Source organism: Chiloscyllium plagiosum, unplaced genomic scaffold (genome assembly GCF_037043375.1).
Source record: "Chiloscyllium plagiosum isolate Xiang-an unplaced genomic scaffold, Cpla_swu_hap1 HiC_scaffold_4, whole genome shotgun sequence".
In the NCBI taxonomy this organism is placed as follows: domain Eukaryota; kingdom Metazoa; phylum Chordata; class Chondrichthyes; order Orectolobiformes; family Hemiscylliidae; genus Chiloscyllium; species Chiloscyllium plagiosum.
Window position 1 is genome coordinate 82,552,824 of NW_028270142.1, and position 17,360 is coordinate 82,570,183.

Sequence of the window (17,360 nt, forward strand, 5' to 3'; positions counted from 1 at the left end):
TCTATCATGATACTACTCAGTTGTGCAACACCCACATTGTCAATAAGGCTATTGTCACCATTTTCTAATTTGGTAAAGACAGAAGCAAAATATTCATTCAGTATCACTACCATACCTTTGCTTCAGTAAACAGTTTGCCCTGCTTGTTCCCACTCTATCCATCACTAATCTTGTACTATTAATATGTTTTATAATTTGTTTTTTTTTTGTTTTAGCGCAGTCTACCATCCTTTCCTCATGCTTCCACTTAGCCTTTTTATTCCAGCCTTAGCCTCTCTCCTGCACTTGAGATACTCTTCCTGATTTCTTATTACTATTATTATTCTGCATTTATGTCTCCTTTTTCTTTCTTATTTTCTCATCAGTATCCTTAGTTATCCAGGCTATATTAATTTTGGATAGCCATTGGTTGTTCACCCTACCTTTCTAGAATTTTATCCAGCCATTTTGTTGCACCTGTGAGGCAACAGATGATATGGGACTCATGATCTCAGCTGCAGACCAGTTTGTCCATCTCTCAAGTTATTGAATCACCCATGACTACTATCTTACTAATCTGCCAATAGGCTTCTCTCTCCTTTCCCAGAATAGCCTTGCACCCCCTCCCCCCAACTCAGTGATGTTGCTCACTAAATAGGCCTTTTCATAGGGGACAGAGGGTAGTGGTGGAAGGATGTTTGGAGGGTTGTGACTAGTGATGTTCAACAGGGATCAGTGCTGGGAGCTCTGCTGTTCGTGGTCTACATAAACGATTTGGAAGAAAACGTAGCTGGTCTAATTAGTAAGTTTACGGATAATATAAAGATTGCTGGTGTTGCGGATAGTGAGGAGGATTGTCAGAGAATACAGCAGGGTATGGATCAGTTGAAGGCATGAACAGAAAAGTGGCAGATGGAGTTTAATCCAGACAAATGTGAGGTGATGCATATTGGAAGGTCAATTACAGGAGGAAATTATACGGTGATTGTCAGAACCTTAGGAGTATTGAAATGCAGAAAGATCTGGATGTGCAGGTCCACAGATGACTGAAGGTGGCAGCGCAGGTAGAAAAGGCCTAAGGCCTTCATTGGAAGGGACATTGGATAGGCAAGTTATGTTGCAGCTTTATAGAACTTTGATTAGGCCACACTCGGAATATTGTGTGCAGTTCTCGTTCACACACTACCAGAAGGATACGGATGCTTTGGAGAAGGAATAGAAAAGATTTACCTGGATATTGCTTGGACTGGAGGATTTTAACTATGAAATGCTGGAGGCTGAGAAGCTACCTGATTGAAGTTTGTAAGATTGTGAATGACATGGATAGAGTATAAAGTACAAGGCTTTTTCCCAGGGTGGAGGGGTCAATTACTCGGACATAGATTCAAAGTGCGGCGGGGGGGGGGGGGGGGGGGGTTAAAGAGATGTGCAAGGCAAGATGGTTGCACAAAGGGTCGTGAATGCTTGGAACGCACTACCAGAGGAGCTGGTGGAAGGTCTTGGTCTTGTTTTTTAACATGGCTTTGTCAAGGGTGGGTCACATTTGAAAACTTTAATTGAGTTCTTTGACGAGGTGATACAGGCATTGGATTAGGGTATTGTTGTGGATGTTACATATTTGGACTTTTAGAAAGCAATTGATACTGTACCACATGGAAGATTGATTAGCAGATTAGAAATGTTTGGGATTGTTAATTCTTTGTTCGCATGCACTAGAAGTTGGCTAAAATAAAAACTAGAAAACAGCATAGATATAGATGAGCATTTCTCAGATTGGAGATGAGTTGAAGTGGTGTTCTGCAAGAATAGGTGCTGGGACCCCTGTCTTTTCTGATTTATTTAAATGATTTCGAGATGTCAGTTGAGGGAAAAATCGAAAAATTTGCAGACGATCTAAGCTAGGGATAATAGTGAATTGTGAAAATGATGCCAACTTTTTTCAGAGGGACCTTAACAAGTTGGTCAAATGGGCAGACACCTCTTTGATGAATCTTAACATGGACAGACAATACAGGCTCAGTGGTACAACTTTGAGGGGAGTACAGGGTAGGGGGACTTCAAGATTCATGTGCATGGGTTCTCTGAAGGTGACAAGGCAAGTTGAAACAGTTGTTAAAAAGGCCTATAGGATTCTTGTTTTTTTTTGTAGAGGCATAGATTATAAAGTCATGGAAACAATGCTATACCTCAATAAATCATTGGTCAGACCACATTTGGAGTATTGTGTTCAGCTCTAGTCGCCTTATTTAAGGAAGGATGTTAAAGTCCTGGAGAGAGTTCAAAGGAGATTTATGAAAATGATACCCTGGATTTTAGATAGAAGGAAACATTAGACGAATTAGAGGAATTTGGCTTGTTCTCCTTGGAGCAGAGAAAATTAAGTGGTGACCTTACTGAGATGTTGAAAATTGTGTACAATATTCTGTTTCTACTAGTGGGTATGTCAGTAACTAGGAGTTACAATTTCAAGTTTTTGAAGTGGGTAGTCCTGAGGAAGGAACACTCGCCCGGAAATGTTAACTCTGATTTCTCTCCACAGATGTTGCCATATCTGCTGAGCTTTTCCAGCAATTTCTGTTTTTGTTTTTGTTTTACAGCATACACCGTTCTTTTGTGTTTTATACTTTCACGTTTGTCAGCAACAGAGCTAGAACTGAGATAAAGAGAAACTTCTTTACTCAGAGAGTTGTTCGGATTTGGAATGAACTGCCAAGAGAGTGGTGGAGTTGGATTCCATAGGAATCCATTTGAGAACTGGATATAGATTTGAAAGTGATGAATTTAGAGGGCTCCATAGTAGGGCTGAAGAATGGGACTAGCTGGATAACTACTTTGGGAATCACAACAGACCCGATAGGTCGAATGGCCTCCTTCTGTACTTTAAATTCTATAATTCGATGATTCACACATTCTCACAGTATGTCCTCCATGCACAAATGGCAATTAATGAGAATCATTCTTGAAAGAGTGCTCCTGACAATCAGTATTTTTTTTATTGGCAGGGAATCCTTTGATCCTGCCAAATAATTGTCAAAGAGCCGGTCAATCCTGTCCAGATATACTTAGTAAAAGGGATCGGCATGCATGTTGGCACTTTTCTGATGGGAAGGTTATGCTTTTTTTCAGTAGTAGCAATTACCTTGTTCTGGTATTCCTCAGTATATCTGTAGGCTTCCTTGCCTCATCATGGGCACAGATGGCCACCTATTTTTCAAGACTCCAAATCCTAGTAACTCAGGTTTTTTTTAACCTCATTGTACAGTCATGAGTGCCTTTACAAAGATACACAGCTGCAGTAAGAGCTAATGCCTGGCTTTCTGACAACCCCCATGCTGTGTGTGATGCTAAATTGCCCTGATAAATCCCATAGGTTTTCTTGTAGCCTCCAGCATTTGGCCTGGATTTGTCACATCATTTGTCAAAATCTGTCAGTCCTTTTTTAATCTTGTACTTTCCTCCTTTTAAAAAAGAGGTTGTTTTCTTCTAAGTTTTCGTGGTGCTGATCTGATATAAACATCAGGTGAATCTGGTATGAGATGATGTGATGATGCACAATGTGGGAGTTGCACCAAAAATAAAAATATTGAGAAACAAGCCTGAATAAGAAAGCAACATTCTTCTAATGTAATAACGTTAAATTATATGAGTATGATTGAAATTTTATTCACCCGCCGCAGCCACTGGAGCAATATTACTGGAATGTCCTGCATTTACCATCCTCACTGCCTTGCTGGCTCTCATAGCCTGACAATACTGTTATCTGACCATCCCCTAACTTTCATTTAAAGAAGCAGCGAAAAGTTGCTTCAAGCAGATCCTGCGTAGCAGGTCCCATTGCAGAAAGTCTTGTTCTGACGTATGTTCAATTGGATTTGTGCCTCACTTGCCCCTGGGAAAGTAAGGACAACTATAAGGAAATTCAGAAATAATGTGGTAAGAATTTCAACTGTCCTACTGAGTGCAGACTGAATGCAGCCTGCAACTGGTCATCAAAATAGGCCTGATTAATAAAATATGAAACGCAGGGCTCATCAATGACATGGAAGAACGTTTTGTGCACAAGGATGCAATCATCACCTTTAGAAAAGAATGAAAATGTTATAGCTATAATATTAGTGTATTCTATAAGCCACAACCAATGGAAAGATATAGAAGAGCAATTTTTCAGGGAAATTACGGAGAGAAAAACCATTAAGTAGAAACAAATGGAGATATAAATGATAATAATAAGACAGAGGTAGCGTTTAAGCAGAGGACTGTATAGTTTCTGGAGAATGTTCAGGAGAATTTTCTTGATCTTTATGTTTCCGGTGCAATCAGAAAGGCACACTGCTGGATCTGATTCCAGAGATTAAGCTGGGTCAAGAGGATCATACGTCAGTCGAGGAGTATATAGGAAACAAGGACCAGTTCAGAGATAAATGCTTCCTTGAAGAAGGGTCAGTTTCAGTGAGATGAGTAGGATTTGATCCTGTTAAATTATCAGGAAATGTTCAATGGAAAAGGAAAGATCTGCCTTTATAATCCATAATTTGGAAACAGATGAAGCATATTCCCATGAAGTGGAGAATAAGACAAATTAAGCCAGAGCTGCCAGGATAACAAAAAAGTTAGAGAGGGAGATGATACGCAACTGTACAACAGATATAAGGTTGATAATATAAAAAAGAACCAGACTGAATAAAGAAAGTTCAGAGGGAAGCAAAATAGCATGGAAATAAAAGAAAACGAAGAGAAAACAAGAAGAAAGAGTGTCAACAAACCTAAAATGGAACCAACATAGACTTTTAAAGAGTAACAAGGTATAGGACGATGGTTGGAGCTGATTAATGACCATAAAAGGGGTCCACAAATGAAGATCCACAAATGAAGGTAGAGGGTAGCTAAGGTACAGAGTATATTGCGGCTGTCATCACCAAGAAAGGAGATGCTGTCAGATTCAGAGTGAAAGACAGGACAGCTGAGACTGGACAGGCAAAACAATTGTTTTTGAAAAAAAAGTGAGCTATCAAAAGGTTTGGCTGTATGAAAAGTTGATAATTCTGCAAAAATGAATGACTGCTCAGATGAGCTGATTGTTGGTCAGATGGGCTGATCAGTGGCAAATGTAATTCAATCTGGATATGAAGTAACGCACTTGGACAGGACAAACAAGACAAGGGAATACATGATGAATAGTAGACTCTGGGAAGCACTGAGGATTAGAGAATCCTTGGTGTGTACATCCATTGATCCCTTAAGGTATCGGAACCAACATTTGCCTTCATTAGTCAAGGCATAGAGATTAATAGCAGGGAGATAATGTTGGAACTGTATAAAACGTTGGTTAACCACAACTGGAGTGTTATGTGCAGTTCTGGAATTGGCATTATAGGAGGGATGTGATATCACTAAAGAGGATGCAAAGGAAATTTACCAGGACGATGCCTGGCCTGGAGAGTTTCAGTTATGATGAGAATTGGACAGACTGGGATTGTTTTCCTCAGAACAGAGGAGATTGAGAAGGGATGTGACTGAGGTATATAAAATTATGAGGGGCATAGATAAGGTAGACATGAGAAGCTCTTCTTGATTGAGGGATCAACAACCAGGCGCATTGATTTAAGATAAGGAGCGGAAGGCTTAGAGGAGATGTGAGGAAAAGTGTTTCTTTTATGCAGAAGGTGATGGGAATTTGGAATTTACTACCTGTAAGGGTGATAGAGGCAGAAACCCTCAGAACATTTAAGAAGTATTTAGATGTGCACTTGTGATGACAAAGCGTACAAAATATGAGCCAAGTGCTGGAAACTAGGATTAGAATAGTTAGGTGGCTGTTATTGACTAATGTGGACGTGATGGGCTGAAAGGCCTTTTTCTGTGCTGGAAATCTCAGTGACTCTATGACTCTATACGTGTCTTTGAATACTGAGAGAAGTAAGCATAAATATTGAAACAGTGGCTGAGGACTGGAGAACTACATTTATTCAAAAGAAGTTATTATGTTTATATCCAGCATTGCAAGCCAGTCTGTTTAACCTTGGTGGTGGGAATGATTTTACAAATAATAATCTAATAAAAGATACTACTCACTTGGACAAGTGTGACTAATTACAAAGTCAAAACTAATTTGTTAAATGCGATTTAAATTTATCTTTTTCTTTCCAAGTTTCTTTGATGTAACAGGGAGGTTTCTTTTATTCCTTGGTCATTTTTAATTCTGGCCCTAAGCACAGTGGACATAACAAAGGCTGCAGGCTCCATCAATCTCATGACTATTGTCCTGTAGACTTGTGGTCCAGAAGTAGCTACTTCCTAATGATGTTGTTCTCGTGTAGTTATAACACTGGAATTTACCTAACAATGTGAAAACTCACTCAGCACTGTCCCAGTCACAAAGAGCTGAACAAACACAATCCAACCAATTGCTGCCCTGTCAACGTATCTCAGTCATCAGAAGAGTGATGAAAAGTATTTTCAATAGTATTGTCAAGTGTCATTTATTCACCAAAATCCTGGTAATCAGTGTGGATCTGCTAAGACCATATTATAAAGTTGGTACAAGCACAAAAACGAAGCTGAATTTCAGATGTGAGATGAGACTAACTATCATTGAAATCAGGGCAGCATTGGACTGAGTGCAAAAAAGACCAACACACCTGAAGTCAATAAAAATATAGGGAAAAGCTTTCCATGGGCTGGAATTAAACTTTGTGTAAGGAAAGCTAGTTGTAGTAGTAAAAGGCCACTAATATGGGACTGAGGAGATGGCATTGATGAATTGCTGCAGCAGTGTCCAAGGCTAAATCATTTGAGGCTATCTTTTCCTCCAGCAAAATATCAGATGTGACTGCACAATGTTCGGCACCATTTGCAACTCTTCAGATCATAGTGAATCAATCTGTGCTCAAGGTCTGAACTACACTGAGGTTTGGGCTGATAAATTGTAAGTAATAGTGATAACATGCAAGTGCCAGAAAATGATCATCACCAACAAAAGAGAATCTAACTACCTCCCCGTGACTTTACCATGAATGAATCACCCATCATCAATGTCCAAAATGACTACACAAGTCGTTCAGAGGGTTGGAGTTTTTTGACAAGTAACTTACTTCCTGACTTTGCAAATCCTGTCCATTATCATATAGGGTATAAGTTAGGAGTTTGATGGACTATTCTCAACTTGCCTGGATGAGTTCAGTTCACAACATTGAGAAAACTCAACATAAGATAATGAAGAAAGTATTTAGCATGCTTTCCTTTATTGGTCAGAGTGTTGAGTATTGGAGTTGGGATGTCACGTTACAGAAGGATGTTGTGAAACTTGAAAGGATTCAGAAAAGATTTACAAGAATGTTGCCAGTTTAGCAGGATTTGAGCTATAGGGAGAGGCTGAATAGGCTGGGGCTGTTTTCCTGGAGCGTCAGAGGCTGAAGGGTGACCTTATAGAGATTTATAAAATCATTAAGGGGCATGGATAGGGTAAAGAGACAAGGTCTTTTCCTTAGGGTAGGTGAGTCCAGAACTAGATGGCGTAGGTTCAGGGTGAGAGAGGAAAAATATAAAACGGAGCTATAGGGCAACTTTTTCACACAGAGTGTGGTGCATGTATGGAATGGGCTCCCAGAGGAAGTGGTGGAGGCTGATATAATTACAGCTGTTAAAAGGCAACTCGATCTGTATATGAAGAGGAAAGGGGTAAGAGGGATATGGGCCAAGTGCTGGCAAATGGGTGTAGATTAGGTTAGAATATCTGGGCGGCATAGATGAGTTGGACCGAAGGGTCTGCTTCCCTGCTATTTCTATGACTCTATGAATCTATATGCAAAGCAAATCATTTGATCAGCACCCTATCCACCAGCTTAAACATTCACTCTATCCATCACAGTCACATGTTGATATATGTAAATACCATCTACAAGATATTATTCAGTAACTCACCAGGGCTCCTTAGCAGCTCCTATTAATCCCTAAGACCTTATGAGATAGGAGCAGAATTAAGCCATTTGGTCCATCAAGACTGCTTTGCCATTTGATCATGGCTCAAACGCTTCTCAACCCATTCTCCTCCCTTCATCACATAAGTTTTGATCCCCTTACAAGTCAAGAAACTATATATTTCTGTCTTAAATACACTAAATGACTTGACCACTGCAGCCCTCTGTGACAATGAGTTCAACAGATTAATGACCCTGTGGTTAAAGAAATTCCTTCTCACTTCAGTTCTAAAGGGTTGCCATTTCACTCTGAGGCTGTGCCCTTGTGTCTCAATTCTCCTACTGGTGGAAATATCTCCCCCACATCCACTCTACTTAGGGCTCTCAGTACTCTGTAAGTTTCAATAAGAGATTCCCTCCCTCATCCTTCTAAAGTCCATCAAGTACAGACTGAGAGTCCTTGACTGCTCCTCTTCTAACAAGTCCTTCATCCCCAGGATCATTCTTGTAAACTATTTCTGCATCCCCTCCAAGGCTAGCATATCCTTCCTTCGATAAAAGGGCCCAAAACTGTTCACAATATTCCAGGAGCGGTCTGACCAGCAGTACATCCTGTCTCTTGTAATCTAATGCTCTCTTCAGATCATAAAATATCAATCCATGTAAAAGTTTTAAAATTTGGAACAACACACTGTAAAGTTCCCCCAAAATCATATACAATTCTAGCAATGATCAGAAAAAAAATATAAATAATCAGCCTAAAGATAATTAATGATCCCTTTTGGTAGTTTTTCATCTTAAAGTGTGCTCAGTTACACAAAGTTAAAAGAGAGTGTTGGCCAGAGCAGGCAGCTCCAGTATGCTTACACTACTGCATGCTGTTTAATGTCATGACTTAGCTATTGTACATCCTTCTGGTAGTTATATAGTGCATATATTAACTATTTTTCTGTATTGGACCAAACCAGACTCCCTCAACATATTTTAAGAAGATAGTCTAGATCCTATTTAGTTCTTATTTTACAAGCAATTATAAAATGTCTGTTTCAACTGGTCAAACTACTCTACATTAAGCAAACCACAATTTATTTAAACACTGTAGTTAAAGTACAACCAAAGAAAGAAGAATTTAGAATAACATAATGCAATTGGAAACTTAACAGAATAATAATGACAGTAATTGTTACTAATTACTGTTCCGATATAGTAACATCCCATAAACACACCATTGGCAAAATGAGGAAAATTCAGACAAAGATTCTCGCATGCAGTTCTCCAATTCAGGAGAACATTCAGACAGTCCAGCAGCCAAGAGACATTCACCGAAGCTCCAACTCTTTTAAGACCCCAATAGCTTCTGCTTAAAGATCAACCTAAAAACTAAAATAGAGCTAGAAAGCCTGGTCAGGCTACTTCCATTGTTCCAACGTAAAAGGAATCCCAAAGCCTCACAACTTGGTTACTTTCTTAGACACCGCTCAATACTCTGCCTTACATTGTCTCTTCAAAATATAAGATCAAAATAATCTCTTGAAAGCCACATCATCTTCACATTACCAATATGGTGTTTTGTGTCTCCAAACCCAATTTTACTTCTGGTAAGTTTTAAATGTATTTGAACCATCAAGACCTGTTTAACTCTTTTGAGTAAAATTCTATCATACAAGACTGGATATATGTAATTCATAATTCATACATTCTTATGTAAATAACAAAATCACTTCAAATGATACAAAGGTAGCAGAAATAGTAATTGGAAAATTCACTCCTAAATGGTCCATAATTTATGTGCCTTGTGCACTCACAAAGGATTGAATACTTTTGCCAACATTTACAGTTCTCACCTTGCTGAACAAGATGTATGGACACCAGACGATATTGTAAACTGAGTGGAATCTGTTCAGAATCATTAAATATGCATTAAGTATAGAAGAATTGGAACATGACAGATAAAATGATGGAAGCTAGCATTTGTAGCAAACTGCATTGCATTCCTTCAAGTTCTGAAATGCGAAAGTGTAATTTACAATAAGTGGAATGTAAAATAGAGACTTGGGAGCAATTTTAACTTTACCTTGAGAAAGCAAATATATGAAAGCAAATTAGCAGCCCATTTTTCAAGATTTCAATGAAAAGGGAAATGGCTGGTAATTTACCATCACCTATTTATTGAATGTATAAATAATCCCCTTCATATGCAATGTCCTCCTCTTTAGCCTGAGAAGGAAAGAGTTATTATTCAAAGCCCATTTGATCTTTGAACATAAAATCTAAGTCAAAACCTGCTGAAGGAAGTGTGTGATAAAATGTTTTAGGGGAAATCTTAAAGATTTGGCCTAACATACTGCTTTTTTATAATTATAGCTACCATATTATATTACACTTAGAAAGGCAGTGAGGTCCCCTGAATGCATAAACAAAATTACTCTTGTTTAACCTGAAAAACAAAGAAAGCTTTTTCACCATTTGATATGCTGGGGTTCTGTTGAATATGCAGGTGACTGCTAAAGCCAATCTGCAGCCAGGAGATTTTACTGTAAATAGAATGAAGTACTACAGATAACTGAGTTTTGGATGAGTTGCTGGTTCAAGATTTCACCTCTTTGTATTCTATTGCAGAATCACAGAATTGTTACATTGCAGAATGAGGCGATTTGTCCATTATGTTAGCCAAAGGAGCATCATGACTTATTCCCATTCTCCTTCTCTTTCCCAATAACTCTGAATATTACATAACAATTTAATGCCCTCTTGACTGTTTCCACCATACTGCCAAACTGTATGTTCCAGATTTGAACGACTAGCTGCATGAAAAAGAACACAGCCTCTGCCTGCTTGTATTTGAAGGAGAACTCACATTTTCTCATTTGTTGCACCATGTTGAACGATCCTGGGTGAGCTTCTTCAAGCATTTCAAATTGAGATCAGAACTCCTAAGTGAGACCTTCAGTGCCTTGTTCTAGCATTTCCGTTGACTGCCTTGAGGATGCAACCCAGTTAGAAGTTCTCTATGGATTTCCACTTTATGAAGGTCAGGTATTCTGGCTTCATGATCAGCCAAACGCAGTTTGGTTGTTTGGAATGGCAGCTTGTGTAAGCAGCTCAGCGGCCAGTATTTTGTCCTGAATTTGGATCTTCAGAACTTTGTAAAGCTACATACAAAATGAGGTTTTATCATGCAAAATTGGATATCCCACCTAGTGCTGGAAGAATAATACCTCAGGAGATTAGTTTTGAAGGATTTTTGAGGTACAATAATAAAAGTAGATCTCCTTTGTATACCCTGAAATAAAGAGTACCTGTTTTCTTTTTAATTTGTTTGGATTTCCAAAGCAGTGTTGGTTTACCAAATTATTTTCACTACACCTTTTCTACTTAAATATGCATTTGCTACTTTGAATTGCTTTCATGAAAACAAAAGAGAAGCAGTCACAACAATAGCTTGTAGGAGTGGAATACACAAGTGAATAAATGTTCCTACGAATATACAGGCATTGGAGAGGCTGCAGCTGAACTGAGTAATTTTGGGATCCAGTTCTATGGATAAAAAAATTGTTCTACCAGTTCGAAATACAGGAAAGGTGGCCAGGGAGTCCAGAGTCAGAAGTGACAGACTGAGGGTGCCAGTGGACAATTCTGCTGGCATGAGGAGAAATTTCTTCACCCAGAGAGTGGTGATCCTGTGGAGTCCTATGCCACGGAAAGCAGTTGAAGCCAAAACACTGAATCCTTTCAGGAAGGAAATAAATATTTCTTCAGGCTAAAGGGATCAAAGGGTATGGGAAGAAAGCAGCAACAGGATGCTGGTTTGGATGATCACATTGAATGGCAGAACAGGCTCAAAGGGCCAAATGACCTACTACTCCTCATATTTTCTATGTTAATACTACTAACTGTACAGCCAATAACTATATTCAGTAGTCAGTTACAGTGGAGATATTAGAGTGCAAAGACTACGGTTACTAATACTGTAAATCTAACTTCTTAATTTAAATTTCCTTCTGTAACCATCTGACTTACACGACCCCCCCCCCCCCCCCCCCCCCAAGGAAACAAGTCAAAGCTTTGGTAGAAATTAAAATAGTAACCACTTGGTCTGAGTACTGATTCAAAGGTTTGTATAAAGGTTGCAAAGTTTTTGGCCCTCCATTTACTTCCAGAAATATCTTTCCAGTCTCCACCAACCATCTCATGGTTGTAGACTCCCAGTCATTACAGATGCCACTAGTGCTTTATGAGTAAAGCCATAAGACCAGAAGAAATAGGAACAGGAATAGGTCATTTCAGTCCCTGAAACCTGTTCGATCATTCTGTATGATATTGGCGAATCTGACATTCCTCACATCTACTTTCATGCTATTTCTCTGTAGCCCTTGATTCCTTTAATGATAGAAATAAATCTATCTCAGCCTCAACTACACACAAGGGCATTGCCCCCACAGCTGTCTGAGACAAAGAACCCCAAAGATTCACAATATAGAAACAGGAGTAGGTCATTCAACCCCTCAAGCCTGTCCAACTATTTGGTGAGATCATGACTGATCTGTGGTCTAATTCCATACACCTGCCTTTGGCCCTCATCCGTTCATACAGTTGCTTAACAAAAAAAATTATCTTAGATGTAAAATTAAGTAAAATTAACAGGTTTAAAATTCTTCTTCCTAGCAGTCTAAAATTGATACATCTTTATTCTGAGACTATATCACTTGGTGCTAGACTGTCCCATGAAGGGAAACGTCCTCTCACCATTTACCCTGTCAAGCACCTTAAGAATTGTATATGTTTCAGTGAGATCACCTCTCATACTTCTAAACTGCAATGAGTGATGTTCCAACCAATTCAACCTTTGCTGAAAAGGAAATCCCTCCATGTTGGAGATCATCCTAGTGAACCTTCTCTGAACTTCCTCTACTGGATTTTTGACTTTCTGTTCTTTAGTTCTGAGTCTTGACTCAAAACTCTCCCGCTCTGTTCTGAACTTACCTATGCACAAGTTCAACCCATTATTAGCAGAGTCCTTCAATTCTCGAAACTTTTAAACCCAGTATTATGTACATAGAATTTCAACTGAATTCTATTTCATCACCTGATGAAGGAGCGTCGCTCCGAAAGCTAGTGCTTCCAATTAAACCTGTTGGACTATAACCTGGTGTTGTGTGAGTTTTAACTTTGTACACCCCAGTCCAACACCGGCATCTCCAAATCATGACTATTTGAATGAGATTTGTCTTACACCAGTTTATTCTAAACTGAACTAAATTGCTTGAAAACAAATATAGAGAGAATTTATCTTCTCTAACTTATTCTTGATCCTTCTTTACTGTTATCTCCCAGGCAACTTGATCACCAGTTCAGCTACTGGTAGCAACTTATTTAATCTGCTCCAAAGCCTCACTGACCATCACGATAATGAGAAATTGCTTTTGCTAGCAAAAAGATCAAGAACCGGAAGATACCTATTTAAAGTAATTGCTTCTTTTGCCAATGGCAAGATGAAAGAAAATGATTTTACACAGTGTGTGGTCAGAATTTGGAATACACTGAGAGTATAATGGAGGCAGATTCAAACAAACCTCTTGAAAGTTACTTGGATATTTCTCTGGGGAGGAAGAAATTGCAGGGCTGTGAGGAAAAGATGGAGGACTCTGACCAGGTGAATTGCTCTTGCAGTGAGCTCGCAAGAGCACAAAAGCCTGAAGACCTTCCTCTATTTTGTAATAGTTCTATGACTTTGTTGTATTCATTGGCTGTCTCAATTCTATTTTCATCATTATTGAAAAATAACTATGTATTGTAAGCTTAAACACCAAATGCCTAAGTTTCGGTCATTACTAGTTTGTTATGTCTGCTGATAGTCTCTAGCGTGGCCACTGCTCTATCTGAGAGCAAATCTTTAGGGAATTATAAGTTGCTGAATTATTCCCTTAAAAGCTTTTCTAATTGTTCTTCCAACATGTTGAAAATGCTACAACAACAGCAAAGCAAAATACTGGAATTAGCTACTGCAGCAATGTGAACATTCAGGAGAGATCCCTAGTTTGTTCTAAGATCTGTGCTTCTCTGTCACTAACATTATACACTTCATAGTAAAATTCAAGCTTGAATAATTAGTCTTTTGTGAATGCACAGATTCAAGTAGTAAGACCCCTCATATTTCTCTCCACATGTTGCAGTGTTTCTTAGATTGGCACAAATGTGGCTTCCAGATGTCCTGATGAGGCAGAAGCTTCAACTTGAAAACAAATATTGTGAGTACTAAATACTGGAGCAATTCTAGACCTGCGTCCAACAAATGGCTGGTCTGAAAGGTCAACAGAACTTGCTTTTGATAACCCTTTAGTGTGACTCCCTGTGCTTCCTTCACATTCCCTCTTGTTATAAACTTTAGAGTAAAATACACAAAATATGTTGGCATGCATATTAGATTAGATTACTTTAGATTAGATTACATTACAGTGTGGAAACAGGCCCTTCGGCCCAACAAGTCCAGACCGACCCGCCGAAGCGAAACCCACCCATACCTCTACATTTACCCCTTACCTAACACTACGGGCAATTTAGCATGACCAATTCACCTGACCTGCACATCTTTTAGACTGTGGGAGGAAACCGGAGCACCCGGAGGAAACCCACGCAGACACGGGGAGAACGTGCAAACTCCACACAGTCAGTCGCCTGAGGCGGGAATTGAACCCAGGTCTCAGGCGCTGTGAGGCAGCAGTGCTAACCACTGTGCCACCGTGCCGCATATGTTGGCATGTGAAAAGAATAATACTCCCATTACCCACTACCCTTACTGTGAATTAAAATAAAACAACTTTATTATAATATCATAAAAATCCCCAATTACTTAAAATATTATCCAAGACAACAAACTTACTGTGCAATGCCTGCTGGATGGATTGTTTTGTAGCCTCTTTTAAGTCCCTTTTTCCCAGTATGGAAATGTTTAGTAAACATATGAAGAGTGTGCATAGTATTAAGAAAATAATGGTTAGGTGTTCAAAATTTAGTTTAAATAAAAGGAATTTCATGCCATTTCATGTCATTTCCCTAAATGTAAAAGTATAAGGGAAGAAATTGGATTGGTGACATTTGATTGTTCTATGTGTGAGGTGAAATTTACTGCTGAGATAGATCTTGGACAACATATTAGGCATAGACATGCTGAAGAATGTAATAAGAAGTAGATAGGGACAGTGATGCATGAAAAAACAAGACGTAAAGGTGGTATTTGGTAGAGTGGAATGATTACATTGTTGCAAGAATTAGAGATTAAATTTACAGGTAGTAAATTTATTAATGAAGTGATTGCAACCGAATTAAAGAGCAAAGACACCGAAACAGATGTCAGATAAGTGAAGAGCGTTGGTTAAAAAGCAGGACTAAGTCATACAAATCTGAAAATGTGTTGCTGGAAAAGCGCAGCAGGTCAGGCAACATCCAAGGAGCAGGAGAACCGACGTTTCGGGCATGAGCCCTTCTTCAGGAATTTTTTCTCCTTTCCTGAAGAAGGGCTCATGCCCGAAACGTCGATTCTCCTGCTCCTTGGATGCTACCTGACCTGCTGCGCTTTTCCAGCAACACATTTTCAGCTCTGATCTCCTGCATCTGCAGTCCTCACTTTCTCCTCCTAAGTAAATACAAATCCCTAGTAATCCTCAGATTTTGGACGATAAGGAGGAAGATGGAAATGCTGAGTGTGTCGAGTATAGATATAAACACCAAGAAGATAACAATTCCTCAACCTTCCTATGCGCAGATTTCTTGAGCATAGGAATGTTGAGGAATTGTTGTGACAGGCTGAAGAGTGTGTAGAAAGCAATAAAGGCAAGGGCTTACCTACTCAGCATCTGGATTTGAATAATAAGGCTACTGAGGCATTGATGAATTGTAAGGATGGGAAGAAAAGGGACGGAAATTTGAAGAGGCAACAGAAGGATAGGAAAATGAAAGATGATAAGCCAAATAAAAGGGCTCAGAAATGGTTTGCCATGAAGAAGACTCAGTTTAGGCAGACCCAGAATTTGTATAAGGTTAAAAGGAAGCAGTTAGCTCATGAATTGATGGGGGCACTATGGTTAGTTTATGTCCTCTTAGTGGAGAAGGTTAAAAGAGGTGTTTAAAGAGAAGTTATCTAAGCTGAATAATAAGGCTAGCCTCACCAAATTTAATCTGATACAGGGACAATGAAACTTGATGGCCTGGGGAAGCTGGTTGAGAAATAGGAACTGGACCGTGCTATCGATCTGAAAACAGCAGCTGGTCCAGATGGCATGGTACTTCATGATATAATATCAATGCATAAAAAAGATATAACTTGGTTGAGGACTGGTGTAGTTCCAACAGTATTGAAGAGTAGTAGAACCGTGTTAATCCCGAAAGTTGAGAACAAAGAGGAGCTAAGGAATATTGATAATTGGAGGCCAATAACAATAGGCCCGATTTTACTCCAGATTTTACTAAGATAAACAAAAGAAGCTTGAGTGAAGCAGTGGAACTTAATGAAAGACAAAAGGTTTCTCGTACATACCTCGGGATGCGATAAGAATATTTTGATCCTTGATATCATTCAAGGCATGAAGAAGAAGAATTGGGATTTGGAGGTAGGCTTTATTGATTTGGCCAAGGCTTTTGACTCTGTGATGCACAAGTTGCTATTTAAGGCCTTGGAATGGGTGGCTCTTCCAAAGAATTTTATTGGGCTGATAATGGATCTTTACATGAATAGTTCTAGTGTGGTTGAGGGACATAAATACAAAGCACACCCTAATTTATATTGCTAGGGGTGTTAAAAAGGGGGACTCACTGACCCCAATATTGTTTAATATAGCTTTGGATCCTTTTATAAGTGCACTCTAGGGACAGTATTTGGGCATTTTCATCAACTTTAAGGAGGAAATGGTGCATTGTGCTGCCTTAGCTTTTGCTGACAACATTGCCCTGTTGACTGTGTCCCATTCAGGAATGGCTAAGAATTTGAAATTGGTTGAGACGTTTTGTGGAAGTACATGGACTGTCGATTAACATCAAAAAGACAAGAGAGTTCTTTCTTTCACACTGAGGGAAAACTTTTCTATATAATCAGGTGGAAAACTGGAAGATGAGGGATAGTGAAATACAATTTATAACCCCTGGAAAGCCAGAAAAATATTTGGTACTCAGATCGATCCGTGGATCAGGATTGATGCTGCAAATGTCGAACGCAACGTGAGAAGCTGGTAAGAATTTAAGTCAAGCAGCTTTGCACCTATACTGTTATATGGCTGAGGTAATGATAATTGAACAGGTTAAATGTGGGTTTGCTCAAAAATACTAGCCAAATGCTTGACTCTGTTTTTCTGTTCCTAAAAATTCAGAAAATGCCTGGGATTACTTTCATTGGCCAAGGAATGCCAACTTAAAATAATCAACATTACAGTGGAAATTTCTTCAGTGTTCTTTATACCCTCCTGGTATAACATT